Here is a 15,851-nt window from a genome sequence, read left to right on the forward strand (position 1 = left end):
TCCTTAAATATAAATTTACATCACTTTCAGTTATTTTATAGGGGGAGATTTGTGGAAGAGTAAAAACTACTTTTTGCTCTAAAGAAGTCTCTCTATGAGGGCGCCTGAGTGGCTCAGCTGGTTAAGCTTCTGACTTCAACTCTAGTCATGATCTCAGTTGGAGAGTTTGAGCCCAGTGTTGGGCTCCGTGCTGACAGCTCAGAGCTTGAAGCCTGCTTCAGATTCTGTGTCTCCCTCTCTAGGCCCCTCCCATCCTCACCCCACCTCTCAAAAATAAACATTAAAAAAAAAAAAGATGTCTCTCTATGGACATTAATAGATACCCATTCAGCATAGATATAACTTTATTAGGCATGGGTAAATTTTATCAGAATTTAGCTGATTATATCAAATTTTACTCAGAATGCTGAATTTTTAGATTTGAAAAGCTAGAGACCAACGACTGAATAAGCATCCACACAAAGATAATGCTTTACAATGAGATGCTGCCTCCATGTATAAATGGTGCCTATAGATAATGCTGGTAATTCATATTATCACTTAGTGTAACAATGGAAGACTTCGTGTTTTATTACAGCATTGGGGAGAACTTTCTCATGTGCATAGCTCAGAAAATATGGGATTTTTCAGTCTGGAAATTTAAAATGTTTTTCTCTGTTAGATATTATTTCATTATCTTAAGCATATCTTTCTGGTTTTCTAATTTCCATGCCAATAATATCTGTTTTTAGCTACATCAAGATAGTGTCAAGATTTGCCAATTAAGAATATAAATGTGAAAATTTTGGAAAGTGCTATGTAAAGGAAACCAATGCTTGAGGTGCTAATTAATGGATTTCCTCAATCTGGATAAAACTTTATCTTCCAAAAAGGGTCTTTAATAATCTCCTATTCAACTGCTTTATTGAAGACTCTTAAATTAATAGAATAGACAAATTTATTCAGGTCGTGTTTCTTTTTCTGTAGAAAATGAAAACCAGTTGTCAAATTACTAATAAGGACTGAATGACTTTCACTGATGACAGGGCCAAAAAGGAAAAGATGATAGTTGACTATCCGATAATCTTGTCCCAATGACTAAGAAAGACTTGAAAGCCCTTAGATGAGTGATTGTTGATGATTACAAAGCAATTCTGGTATACATAGAGAAATAAATAAGTACTCAAAAAAAATCAATATTCAGGAACAGCTGGTTTGCATATATAATTAGCTGTGAGCAATCATCAAAATGTAAAAGTGGTAAACAATCTAGCTTTATAAGACCTAAAGTAATTCTACAGATACTCATAGTACACTGTTTTCTCTCGCTGTTGTAATTTCTCTCTGCTGTAATTTCCAAAAAATTGACAACATAATGGGACAAAGAGGATTTTGAAAATTCTTAGCTAGTTTTTAAGTGTACTTGGTCATTTGCAAGGGAGTTTATGTTAAAACAAATCATTTTACTCTAACAAAGGGACAAGTAAATAGAACTAGGTAACGCGATACATTTTTAGTTAAAGGTAAGTAAAAAAAATCCAAGGTAAAAGCTCTATTTTCATGGGAGAACAAGATTCATAGGCAATATGCAAAATTGAAGGGAGGGATCCAATAATTTTTAGCTTTTATTTGACCATGAGAATCAGAACTTAAATTTTATTGTTATTGACTTATTGAAATTGTAAGTAATTAACATGCTTTGTTCATTGAAAAGGTTAAAAGGCAAACCCTTATATATTAACATTTTTATATTACTAAAACTATAATAGCTATTTGTATAGGTCTCTGTATGCTTAGTTTAGACAACAATTTCTCAATCAGACACATTCGTATTTAGGCAAATGATTCTAATGTCACTGAAATTACAAACAAAACCAACAGGGATGCTTTTCTCATATTTTCCCTCTCCATATATATGTATTAATTCAGTTAAGATTTTTCAAATGCAAAAGTCCTAACCTAATCAAATTTGACTTTACTATTAAAATCATATTTTAATCAATGATGCTTATCAAGACTGAACTTATACATTTTGATCAAGGACGGTAGAATATATCTGAAGAATATTTTTATTGGGTATTCGTGAAAGTAATGCATATCAAGCAGAAAACCTAATGAAATGTCATAATTTTGCTTAACACACCTACACACCCATACCCCAGAAGTGAGAATTTCCCTTTTAGCTCAGATTTATAAGCATATAATCGTTAAGAATATTTAAGAAAAAATATGAATTTAATACAGAACTCTACATTTTCAAGTCTGTCTTCATATTCAGTAATCAGCCCACTCGTTTTTCAATTAGTTGAGGTTACACAGTTTCATTTAATATTTGAATTATTCAGTTTAATTAAAGTAACAAATTCAGACTTAAATGTGCTCAAAGGGGTTGAAAAATTAATTGCAATTTAGAATGTAGCATTTAAAAAAAATATGTCCTCTAGCAGCCTGGAACTTAAAAATATTTCAGTTAAAATTTGAGAAGTTACTCATTTGAAGCTCAAGAAGTATGCCAACTTTACAAATATTAAATAAACAATATTATTAATATATTAGTTGAAAATTTTATAATTTGTTTGCAAAGTAAGGGCACAGAGACAATATGACACAACAAAGACGAATGTGATTTAAAAAGGATTATTCCTTTTTAAAGGAATAATCAAGTACTGCTTTTAACTAGAAATGTATTTACAGATAGGGGCGCCTGGACTTCTCAGTCAGTTAAGCCTTCAACTTTGGCTCAGGTAGTGATCTTATGGTTCATGAGTTCGAGTCCGAGTCAAGTTCTGTGCTGACAGCTCGGAGCCTGGAGCCTGCTTGAGATTCTGTGTCTCCCTCTCTTTGCCCTTCCCATGCTCTCTTGCTTTCTCTCTCTCTTTCAAAAATATACAAACATTAAAAATTTTTTTAAATTATAATAAAAGTATTTACAGCAGGTATGAAAGTATTTAGTAGTTAAAATCACAACAAAAAAAGAAACATGCTTTATAATACTCATAGAATACTTAATAGGAGTCATTGTGCTAGAATATTTTTTTATTACATTCTTTAACGTTCATTTATTTGTTCGAGACAGGGAGAAACAGATCCTGAATGGGAGAGGGAGACAAAGAATATGAAGCAGGCTCCAGGCTCTGAGCTGTCAACACAGAGCCAGAGGCTGGGCTCAAACCCACAAACCATGAGATCATGACCTGAGCCTAAGTTGGTCGCTTAACTGACTGAGCCACCCAGGCACGCCCATTGTGCTAGAAATTTTACAAGTATTGCCTTATTTTTATGTTTCAATAGCTTGGTTAAGTTTGTTTTAAATGCTACACTGATATGAAACATTAGGAAAAAATTTTTACATTGTAAAGGATCTTTGTTATTTATCATTTAATATTAACAGCAGTCTCAGATGGATTGTACAGGTACCACTGTAGTAAGTTTGGACATCAGGAACCTAACAATGAGAAATGCAAATAACTTCCCTATGTATATACATCAACTGTCTAGAGCTAAAAATCTAGCTTTATAATTCATATTCCCTTGCCTTTTATCAATGACTAGGCCATATTTATGTCATATGTACTGCTGATTAGTAGTAATGGTGATTATTAATAATGAAAACTATAACTCCTAGTATCTGCTAAAGTAAAATAAGAGTATTCATTCATTTTTATTATCACTTCATCTTCAGGTGTTATCATATTCATATAAATACCTATGATAATTTAAATTTTTTTTTAATGTTTGTTAATTTTTGAGACAGAGAGACACAGAGTGTGAGCAGGGGAGGGAGAGAGAGAGGGAGACACAGAATCTGAAGCAGGCTCCAGGCTCTGAGCTGTCAGCACAGAGCCTGACGTGGGGCCTGAACCCCCAAACCATGAGATCATGACCTGAGCCGAAGCCGAACACCTAAGCAACTGAGCCACCCAGGCACCCCTACAATCTTTCTTTTAATGATGGATTGATTCTTTTTATAAGTATTATGCTGAGTTCCTACAAGGATTTTTGGATGACATTGCCTCTTAAGTATTTGTTTGTGTGTTTGTTTTAACCTATTAATCTCTCAGAGTTGGAAGGCATTGTGCAATCAGTGTATTTACTTAATATTTTACTGTGTTAGTATTACCATCTTCACACCTCGTAACAGCTAATAAAAACAGTTATCAAATCAATGGTACTTCTTTTAAGTTACAACTTCTTAAGATTATGAAAATACATTAATTCTTATTAGTGGTCCTGCCTGTTGTTTTCTATTGGCTACGTTCATGCACTATAAATTATTTTAATACTGTCAACTTATGATATATATGCTTGTCTTTTGGCAATAAAAATACTGTTTTAATTATATAGTTTACACTGGAGTAACTGTGACGCTCTGCATTTGACAGTGAAAGGAAAACATATATAAATAAAAACTGTCCTTTTTAATGCTTCCATGTAATTATCTCCAGAATACTCTTTTCATGTGAAAGTGTCTCTAGAATTTGCCTTGACCTTAATGCATAACTCTAGGGAAAAAATCTGGGGTGCTGCCAAATTGTTACGTAAGTGGAATTTATGGGGAGTAATCAGCTTTCAAAAGGTCTGAGGGTGTTACCTGAGTTTGCCAAGCATTTAATAAACTATTGAGAACTATCGCCACTGGTTCTTATCAAGAGTGGAAGGAGAGATGTTAAAATTAAGAAGTGGATAAAGCTTTCCATCTCAAATCAATTGCTGGAATTATACTCACAGATTATGGTATATCAGGGTACTATTACCATATAAGCAGAAATAATCATTAAGAAATCTAAAATTTAATAACAATGTTAACAATCTAATAGAAAGAAGGTCCTAACAATCTAGAATGAAATTACCTACAGTGCTACCCCAACAATAGTTTACTAGTTGCAGGTAGAATAAAAAAGATAACTTATTCTTTCCAAAATTCCCTTTGTTCTCATATAAAAACAGACAGAAATTAACTAAGAATTTTATCCTTCTGTTTTTTCCCCCATAAGGTATGTTTTCAGTGCTTCCAAGAATTAAATGAAGACAAAAGTAGATATAACTAGAAGCTTATTACAATTTCATCTTCAGAGTAATCCCATTTATCTAGAGTTTAAATGAAATAGGGGGGGGAAAAGATAAATTCAAAGCAAGCAAAGTAGAAAGGCTTATGCAAACAATACAGAATAACATGAAATATTTAACTTTTATTATTGTAAAGACTGGGTTTGGCTGCCAAAACTATTTCATTTAACTGATGAGAGACAGTTGAGTTAAATATAAAGAGCCATGTTTTAATATTAGCAGATATTTTGTTATTATATTTTCTGAGTTATAGTTAAAATGGCCAAGTCCATAGATTTATTGTTAATAAATTAAGAAGCTTGATGTTCTAGCTTATGCTTATAATTTTAAAAGAGATGAGAATTGAAATAACATGGAATGTTGGAGCTAATGTGTGTTTCACACTTAAATCAGGATCCCTCTACCATGTGCAAGATCATGATTCTTGCTGTGAGAAAGAATAGAGGGAGGCCTTTACTTTTCCTTCTAACAATAATATTTCAGCGTCTCCTCCAGTAGTAAGAACATAAAGCATAATTATACATGAAATTACACCTGTTCGGATAATTGTTTTCAGTCATTTAAACTAAGTATTTTTCCTTATTACTGTCACCTTTTCCAGGTAAATTTCTAGTGTTCTTAGATTACTGATCATAAAAGATTAGAGAGCGTGACATTAATCTTCACCATCAACTCCATTTGTACCATTGCATACATACATGAAGGAAAAGAAATATAGATGCAATGTTTTTGAATGAAGAAATACAAGGTATTGCCCAATTATCAATGTTGAATTACGGAACAAAGTCTAGAGCTAAAATTTCAAAGCTAAATTGCAGTTTGGAGTATTAGTGATCAACTATAGTGTCCTTCACAGGTGTGCAATCAAATAGTGATTCAACAAAATGCTACAACTAGTAAACTTATTAGTCAGGGAGACATTCAGAAAATAGAATTTGAGCTGAGCAAGTTATATAACGTGGTGTAGAGAGACAGAGGCTTAAAGTATAAACAAACAAACAAACAAACAAACAAACTTCAAGTTTATCAACAAATAACAGTTGTTCATGTTTTAACCAGAACGTGGGTTTGTGGTCAGGGCTGTAAAATTGCCTCTCAAAAGGTTATAAAATACTCAGGATGATATAGAGAAGAATACCCAGGAACATTGGCTGCAGTATTATTGTGTTGTAATGATCACTGACTTGATTATTTTGAATAATTTAGTTGCCTTATAAATAAATAAATAATCCTAGTATTTAAAACTGTATTGGGAAGACAAAAAAAAGGGATGACAACATGGTTCATTTCTAGAAAATATATGTGGAAAATCAAGCTGAAAATTGCAGATTCTGTATTATTTTTTGTAATCAGAATTACAAAAAAAAAAAAAAAAGGGTTTACATTGGAGGTGACAGAAAGCCCAACATTAACTAGATAAATAAAAAGAATTTATCTAAAACTGTACCTGAAGGCTCAAGACACCATCCATGACATTAGGATTTACTTTCTCTGCCTCTTGGAATTCTGGGTCTTATCTTTATATTCACATTAACTCTTGCAACATCACTTAAGATTCACACACATGCTCACACGCTTTCCTCCCACATTACAGCAACCAACTCTGTATTCCTTCTAAGTTGACATCCTGACTTTGCCTTCCTCCTATCATTTCAGGGCTGATACATGTGTGGTATTTCCCCCTTCATACATGTTTTATCTTTATCCATTTTGTCAAATGTTTGAAAGAGATGTTAGAAGCTTATATTCATGTTGTAATATTTTTGGGACAAGTTTTAATAGTTACAAAAATGATGTTGAATGCAAGTTATTCAGTAAGATATAATTGGCTGATTTATGAATAAAAGTAAAGTTCTAGAGACTAATTTCTTATGTCTTATATAGTTTAATACTTTTTTCATCATTTAAATATGTGTTTACTTGATATGCATTTTTCTTTTAGTTGCAGATACTCATTCCTCTAAAACATAAGTTAAAAGGATTTGGGATATAAAATGAGGATTGAATAATCCTTTCATTTACAAGCTGTTTTTATGAATTATTTTATAAAAATTTGATACTGACTGGATTTAATGGATCATGATTATTTTCCCAATATACTGTCTATGCCATTTTGGTTATGAATTATTAGAATATTATTTTGCTGGAAGTTCCTTGTCTATTATTCTAATGTTGTATATGCAGTTTTGTTCATCATTTAACATGTTATTTTCTCTCAACACTATTTGCAGAAAACAACTATCAAGTGTTCTTACTCTACTAACTAGATAATTACTACTTAACACTGACCTGTCTTTTCATTAAACACCTACTCATTTTCTTAATGTAAAAAGCATCATGGAAATTAAAGATGCAAGTTTCTCAAAGAATTATTGTGCTAGTATAATGAATAAGACTAAACAGAATAGCATAGTTGATATGTCTTGTTGAATTCCCAGTGAATGTTTTTTTTTCCTAAATCATGAAATTTAAGACCTGACTTTTCAAATTCTATTCTTCTTTTAATTAACATATTATTTATTTTCCTTACATATTAGTGAAAGAACAAATAACATGTATCATTTGAGAATATATATTCCTAATTTTCTACAACTAAGCATGACCCACAGGTGAAAAATAATTTAACTATCAGTATCTCATTTTTAAATTGGTGAGCTTTTAACACATTTATTTATCAAGTACATGTAATTTATTTTTCTGCACCAAAATAATTCAATAATTTCTCCTATGCTTTTTTAATGGAGACATGCTTCAAGTGTACTTTGATCCAAAGAAACAGCTTATACAATAGCAATGCAAGCTTCTGTAAAATGTAGAAACTTATTGTAATCAAACAATTCCTGTGTTAAATAGCTATCTAATTTATCATCTTTGTGCTATGCATAGTGAAAGAATGCATAGATACTTCTAACTCATGTTTAGTTTTCAACATAGTATTGCAATACTGTTAAACATTTATTTAAAAATTTTCCATATAAATGGATACACAAACACAGTGCTTTGTTGTGTATTCCCAGATCCATATTCCAGTTTCCACTAGTGACCTAGATATGTACTTTACAAAGCCCCTGAATTTTCAGTCCAATCACATTAGGCAGGCTTCCATATTCATTAGGACAGCAAGATAGATTTGAACATGCTTTTAAAGTGACCAGTATATTTATCAGCCAATTACCGTATTTCTCAACATTTCCAGCTTGTTTGGGAATATTACTAGCTTGACAAATACAGGAAATCTTTTGTACCCAACCATTAACTGTACTAAGCAGTTGCAATATTCCCCTCATTATAAGAATGAATGGGATCAAATGTAAATTATAATAGTTGTGAACAATTCACATTGCATGTTTATGTTGATTATAAAAACTAGTTATACAACAAAGATGTGTTAAGCTAAGAAAACATTCCACACAGGACTCATGTGGAACTAGTCTATAAACAGCAAGTATAAAATTGGGTTTAAGATATTTTTGAATATTGATTGGCACCCATGTAGAATATTTGTTTTTTACTGAAATAAGTACTTCCATATATGAAGTATAAAGCACTTCATAAAGTTCCTGAAATCTATGACATTTAAAAATATTAACTTTTACTAATTACATTTGAGTGAAAATTGTGACACATGCACAGGTGATAAGTGTGAAAGAAAAATATTCCTAACAGTTTGAACAATATTCTGTGGTTCATCTACCTGTCACATTTTAAATAGTAAGCATCACATTTAAAAACGATAGCCGGTAATTTATTTTTTTTTCAAAGAACATGTACTATTCTTAATAGAATAAATGAATAATGGTTTCACTTGAGAAAAGTTTTCCACATTCTATAAATGAAAAGATTCTAAGTAAATATCTACATGCATGGCCATATGGTTTCAGTCTGCTGGAGAACATATTCAAAGAGAAGAGAGAGGGGATTTTTTTTCTCCTCTGAGAGGTAGTAGAAACAATGCTTCCTCATTAATTATTATAGCTAAACTGCCTCAGAGTGTCTGTCCTAGCTTTTATAAGCATTTCTCTTGTACTAGTCCGTCCTTTCTTTCTACTCCTCAGTTGAGAGCCATTTACCAGTATTTATAATATGTTGTATCACAAAGTTCATCTCCCCTCAAATTTTCAACCACGGGCAATAATAACAGAATGAAGCTTGGCACCCACAAACAACTCAAGTCTTGAGATCTTTCTTGCCAGGCTTTACAGCCACAAGAAGATGGCCTCTACAGCTCTTCCATTTTCTATATTCACTTGAATACTTCTCGCCACAACTAATTTAACGTACATTACACTTACCTACCTAGAGATCTGACAACTGTAATTGTTTAAATATAGTTGTCCTGTTGTAAGGGAAGAAATATACAACGTAGGTAGAAGGGACGCTGAGTAACCAGAGACAATATTCATCTCTATCCCAACATGAAGCGTAAATACCAAAACCACAAAATATATGGGAAATAATTAAAATTGAAGAAAAGCCTAGTTAAATATATGTAACATTTTATCCCACTGGGTTTTAATTATCTAAATTAATTGACTCCAAAACACAATGGCTTTGTCATTCATATATATGGAAAATTATAAAACATAGAAAAAAAATAACATACCTTTCAAATTTCATTGATATACGTTATATTAGTACACTTAATCTAGCTCAATTATAGTTTTTAGTATAAGGCATAATTAAGACCACAGAAAAGGTAATACACATTTGAAAACCAAAAGAGACTATGAAAAATTTCAACTGTACATAGGCAAAAGTGTAATATAGATGTGGTACCAAAATAAAAAGAAAAAAATACAAACTTGGAAAAAAGGGAAAATCAAATCTTACGTGGGCATTCCGATAACTGAAGAGTACAGCTTTTAGGCAGGCATGCAAACCCCTATTTTGAGTGTAATTTTCCTCCATATTTTTGAGCGTTACTTTATGAGTGGCATATTTTTCTTTTTTTTTTTTTTTGCTAAAAAAATCCCTGCTTTATTTCTGTTCAATTGTTCTTACACTATATAATTATGCCGTTTCTTGAATGTTCACTTATTTGTCACAGTAATACTTTGCCTAACTTTACATGTACCAGTTTCATTTCAGCAACTGCTAAGTGTTTACTTTGAAGAAGTTAGGTGCTTTTAAAAATATGTATTAGGGTACAGCTTTTTATTAAAAAATAAATGTGTTCAAAAAACTTTCTATGTTCAAGATGAAGCCATTCCTGCCTGGAATAGCCCATCAACAAACTGAACTGACACAACTGTAATGTCCCTGTAAAGCTCTGCTTGAACAGAACATCCAGTCCACCAGTCCTCAAACACCAAACCAACCCAGGACTCCACACTTAATTTTCTTCCTCCTTCTCACCACAAACAAGGTTGACTATGTAACTGCAACCCATGAGATAGTTTCTATTTTTCATTCCTGGGCTTTATTCTATAAAATCTGCCTGACTTCTGCCCCATTTTGCAGTTCTCCCAAAGTAGACTGTCCACTTCATTAAGTGTTATTAAAACTTATTTTCATCACCTAAATTGCCTTTGATAACTTTTCAACAATAGGCAACATGAACATTCATTTTTCAGTGAGAATATTCACTCACTGAATGCTCATGTGTGCAAACTCTTGCTTTTCTGGATCTAAAACTAGAACTCCAGATTGGTGCTTCTACTGGAGTGTTTTTTACTTAGCACCCTTGTATTCCAAAAGGTAAACTGATACTTGATTTCTACGGGCAGTAAGTGTTAAACTGATACAGAGCTACAAACAGCAACGTACAAAAACAGGTAGAATCTTGGAATCACAGACTTACTGTCTAGTAGTGACCTCCAGGAACCAGGATTGAGCTGTCAAGGTTCTTCTCCAGCGATAGCTCTGGTGGCTGAGAGTCAAGCTTTTATAATGGGATTATTCCCAGCTGTTCTCAAATTTGAGTGAGCATCAGAATCACCTGGAGAGCTTGTTAAACCACAAATGGCTGGGCCCACCAGCCGTCTCTGATTTGAAGGTCTGAGTGAGGTCTAAGAATTTGCACTGTTAGGGGTGCCTGGGTGGCTCAGTTAGTCAACTATCCAACTTCACTTCAGGTCATGATTTCATCATGAGTTCCAGCCCCACATGGACTCTCTCTGTCAGTGCAGAGCCTGCTTTGTATCTTCTGTCTCCCTCTATCTCTGCCCCCCCCACCCCTTCTCTCTCTGCCCCTCCCCTGAGCTCGCTCTCTCTCTCTCTCTCTCTCTCTCTCTCTCTCTCAAAAAATATAAACATTAAAGAAACGAAAAGAAAAGAGTTTGCATTTCTAATGAATTCCCAGGGGATGATAATAATGGTGGGCCAGGTCCAGGGCCACATTTCAAGATCTAAACTGAGCTCTTCTTTTAAAGATGGAGAAACAGGCCTAGTGAGATAAAGTGACTTGCCCGGGACAACACTGCCAGTTTCTGACACAGCCAGAAGTCTTAATACATATATACATATATATGTATATGTATATGTATATGTATATGTATATGTATATGTATATGTATATGTATATGTATATATATTTTCCCCTTTATTTATGTTCCCCTTTATAGCAACAGAAAGCTTGTCCCTCACCAGAATATGGGTAAAGAGTTAGGAAATGATTATAGTGAAAAACAGAATTAGGACCATGCTTCCACAATAAACTATCTTGAAGTTAAAAAAAAAATCTCAAAACACAATAGTCTAAAAGAACAAAAATTTATTTCTCACTAAATCTGTATTACCATCAAGGGGCAGCTGGCTTTTCGAATTTGGCTCACCCACAGACCCAAGATAAAGAAGTCATCTTTGAGATTATTGTTAGTTACAGAGCGAAGGGATGAGATATAAAACAATGCACAGTGGCTCTTAGTATTTCCACCTAGAAGTAGCATAGTTCACCTCCACTCATTTTATTATCCACAGAAACTCCCTCAACCACACCTAAAGTGACATCTTTTATGCTTAATCTTAAAACCTCTTAGTCCTCCTTTTGGCTTCGACTTTTGTTGTATGTAACCAACGATATATGGATAGCCTTACAGTACCATGGATTAGTGGTAGGGTGCATATCTTTTCTTTCCACATAAAGGTTTCCCATGCAGCCATTGAATGGCAGGTGTAGGGGAGCTCACTCAGCCACCTGGGATGTGCAAAAACTCATGCCTGTGAAAGGATAATATCCCCAGATGAATATTTGACCTGTAAGTGATTAAAATAACCCCATTTTTTTTTCTAGGCAGTTGGTTCCATGTTTGATTCTGCATGATTTCTCAGAGGGTTTTCAGAGAGATTGAGTCCCAGTTGTCTACTGGAAAAAGAATAATGGCTCAATAACTCATCCTTGAATTAATTTTCTCCCCTTTCTTGTTTTATTCTTCCCAGTTTCCTCATTCCTATTCTCTAGAATTAGTTCCCAAAATAAAATACCTACATGTTAACCCATCTGTCAAGCTCTGTTAAGACACCTAACTTCAAAAGCACTGGGAAAGTACATTTATACAATAATCCCAGAAGAAAGGAAGCCAGAAATATTTGCTGAACATCATTACTGACAAATATAGTTAGTAAATGAATTATACCAACACATCAAAAGTAAAATATATTTTGATGGAGTGAGGTTTATATTAGGAATGCAAGTTTAGGTAAACATGAAGAAAACTATTCATACAAATATGCATTTAACAAATATTTGAATATTTGTTAACCAAATCATTTTAACAGAGCAAAAGGTAAAAACACCTGATCATCTCCATAGAGATGAAAAAGTATTTACAAAGTAAAGAACCACAACCACATCTACTCTCCTAACAAATTTTTTTTAATGTTAATTTATTTTTGAGAGAGAAAGAAAGACAGTGCGGGGGGGGGGGGGGGAGGGGCAGAGAGGGAGGGAGGTAGACACAAAATCCAAAGAAGGCTCCAGGCTCTGAGCTGTCAGCACAGAGCCCTACGGGCCTCAAATCCACAAACCGCGAGATCATGACCCAAACAGAAGTTGGATGCTTAACAGACAGAGCCACCCAGGCATCCCTCCCCTAACAAATGTTTATTCTGCCTATTTAAGAAGATATTTTTCCTTGTGAATAAGAATTATGAATCATGAGGAGTGCCTGGGTGGCTCAGTCAGTTAAGCGTCCGACTTCAGCTCAGGTCATGATCTCACGGTCCGTGAGTTCGAGCCCCACGTCGGGCTCTGTGCTGACAGCTCATAGCCTGGAGCTTGCTTCAGATTCTGCGTCTCCCTCTCTCTCTGCGCCTCCCCCTCTCATGCTCTGTCTCTCTCACTCTCAAAAATGAATAAATGTTAAAAAAATAAAAAAAAAGAATTATGAATCATGAGATTCTATAACAGTACATTTTTATTATTAGGGAAAGAAGTATAATAGATATTCTATTAGTCTGAGGAGAAATTTTTAAAACTTGTGTTTTTCAAAAACATTGGTTATTTTAAAATCCAAAACATTTTTCTTGGAAAATCACACCTAATTACAATTATGTGATCACTCTAATGCATGCATGATTAACTGTTGTTGAAATTACCTTATATACTTGAATAATTTACATGATAAGATCTTATTCTAACATAGATTTTTAAATTTTAAAGTTGTGTGTATATGTATATACAAATTAAATAATTAAGTGCTCCAAATGTTTTACTCAAGCCCATCTAGTTGTAAACTGCTACTGAATTTTTATTAAGCATACAAAGGTAAAACAGAAGATTTACAGCTTTAAATTGATTTTAAGTGATAGAAAATAATATGATGTGCATATGAAAAGTGAAGATTTGATCTCATTAGAGCAGTGAGAAGGAAAAACATGATTACATAAAGTTCAGAACTTTTCCAACTTGACACAAATTTATAGCATGTCATATTTATCAGGTAAATATTGGATATTGGAAATACCATATTTCAGTGAAATCACACCTTATGTTTCAGCATCAGAGGAAAATCTAAGGAGTATGAACAAGTAACTAGTAAAACTATCTATTTCTAATAACTTTACAGGTAGTGCTGGACACATTTCTAACTAAAAAAAGTGTCTTGGCTGATATTGCCAAATATCACTGTCACCATAGCAATAGTCACTTTTAAAAATGATCTAAAATAAAAAGGGCAAAAGACAAAGTAATTCTTCAACATATGAAATATAATTGTATGAAATCTGCTGATTTATTGAGGTAAAAAATTACCGATAAAAACACAATCTCTTTTAGAGAATACAAGCAGAGGGAATACTTCCTGACTCACTCTGTGAGGTCAGCATCAAATATCAAATATCAAAACCAAAGACGTTTCAGGAAAAGAAAACTACAGACCAATATCTCTCATGAACATAGATAAAAAAGACCTCAACAAAACACTAGCAAATTGAATCCAACAATGTTTAAAAACAATTATACATCATGAGCAGATGGAATTTATCCCATGTATGTAAGGCTGGTTCCTTATTCCAAAATCAATTAATATAATCCACCACATTAACAGGCTAAAGAAGAATAATCACATGATCGTATAAAAGGAAGCCAAAAAAGCATTTGACACATTCCAACAACCATTCATAATTAAGAGTCTCAGTAATCAAGGCGTATTGGGGAATTTTCTCAGCTTATAATGATTATCTACAAAAACTGACAGCTAACATCATACTTTACGGTGAGACACAATGAGCTTTCTAAGATCAGGAACACAGCAAGGATGTTCCCTTTTATTAGTCCTATTTAATATAATACTAGAAGTTCTAGCTAATTCAACCTGAAAATAAAATACTGACTGGATTTCAATTCAGGTATGATGTTTGGGAAAGAAGAAATTAAACAATTTTTGTTTGCAAGTGATATGATTGACTATGTATAGAATCAGAAAGAATTAACAAAAAACTGCCAGAACTATAAGAACTTATATCAGTGTTGTCAATACAAGATAAATATATAAAATTAAATCAAAATGAATCATAAACTAAATGTAAAACACAAAACTATAAAACTCCTCAAAGATAACATACGAAAATCTAGATGGCCATGGATTTGGCAATTGTTTTTAACATGCAACATCAAAAGCATGATCATGTTCCATGAAAGAAAGAATTGATAAACTGGACTGTTCTGTGAAAGACATTATGAAGAGAATTAAAAAAAAAAAAAAAAAAAAAAAAAAAAAACCACTGGGAAGCAATATAGCAAAAGGCTTATCTGATACAAACTATTATCTGTAATATAAAAGAACTCTTAAAACTCAATAAAAGTGGGGCACCTGGGTGGCTCAATTGGTTGTGTCCAACTTCAGCTCAGGTCATGATCTTGTGGTTCATTATTTTGACTGTGGTCACAACTCGGATCCTGAAGCCTGCTTCGGGTTCTGTGTCTCCCTCTCTCTCTGCACCTCCCTCTCTCACTCTCCTGTCTCAAATAAATAAACATTAAAAAAATTTTTAAAAACCTCAACAATAAGAAAACAAATAACTTGATTAAAAATGTTCAAAGACCTTAAAAGATACCTCACCAACGAAGATATATAGATGGCAAAGAAGCATAGGATGCTCGATATCATGTGTCAGTAGGAAAATGCAAATTAGAACAGTGACATGCTTATTATAATGGCCGAAGTCCAGAATACTGACAAGACCAAATGTGGGTGAGAACCTGGACCAGCAGGAACTCTCAATCATTGCGAGTGGGAATGCAGAATGGTATAGCCACTTTGAAAGTGGTAGTTTCTTACAAAACTAAACACTCTTTCTCTATGATCCAGCAATCGTGCTCCTTGGTAGTTACCCACAAGAGTTTCAAAACCTGTGTCCATACAAAA

General features: G+C 33.3%; 1 long non-coding RNA gene across 1 annotated transcript in view; it reads right to left on the minus strand.

The window, feature by feature from the left end:
* LOC123379910 overlaps positions 1-11,115 on the minus strand; it is a 293,176-nt gene extending 282,061 nt beyond the window's left edge. Inside the window, exon 1 of the long non-coding RNA XR_006584947.1 lies at positions 10,847-11,115. This is a non-coding gene — a long non-coding RNA (uncharacterized LOC123379910). The remainder of the gene's footprint in view (positions 1-10,846) is intronic.
* Positions 11,116-15,851: the final 4,736 nt, after the last annotated feature.

This window comes from Felis catus, chromosome C2, assembly GCF_018350175.1.
Source record: "Felis catus isolate Fca126 chromosome C2, F.catus_Fca126_mat1.0, whole genome shotgun sequence".
Lineage (NCBI taxonomy): Eukaryota > Metazoa > Chordata > Mammalia > Carnivora > Felidae > Felis > Felis catus.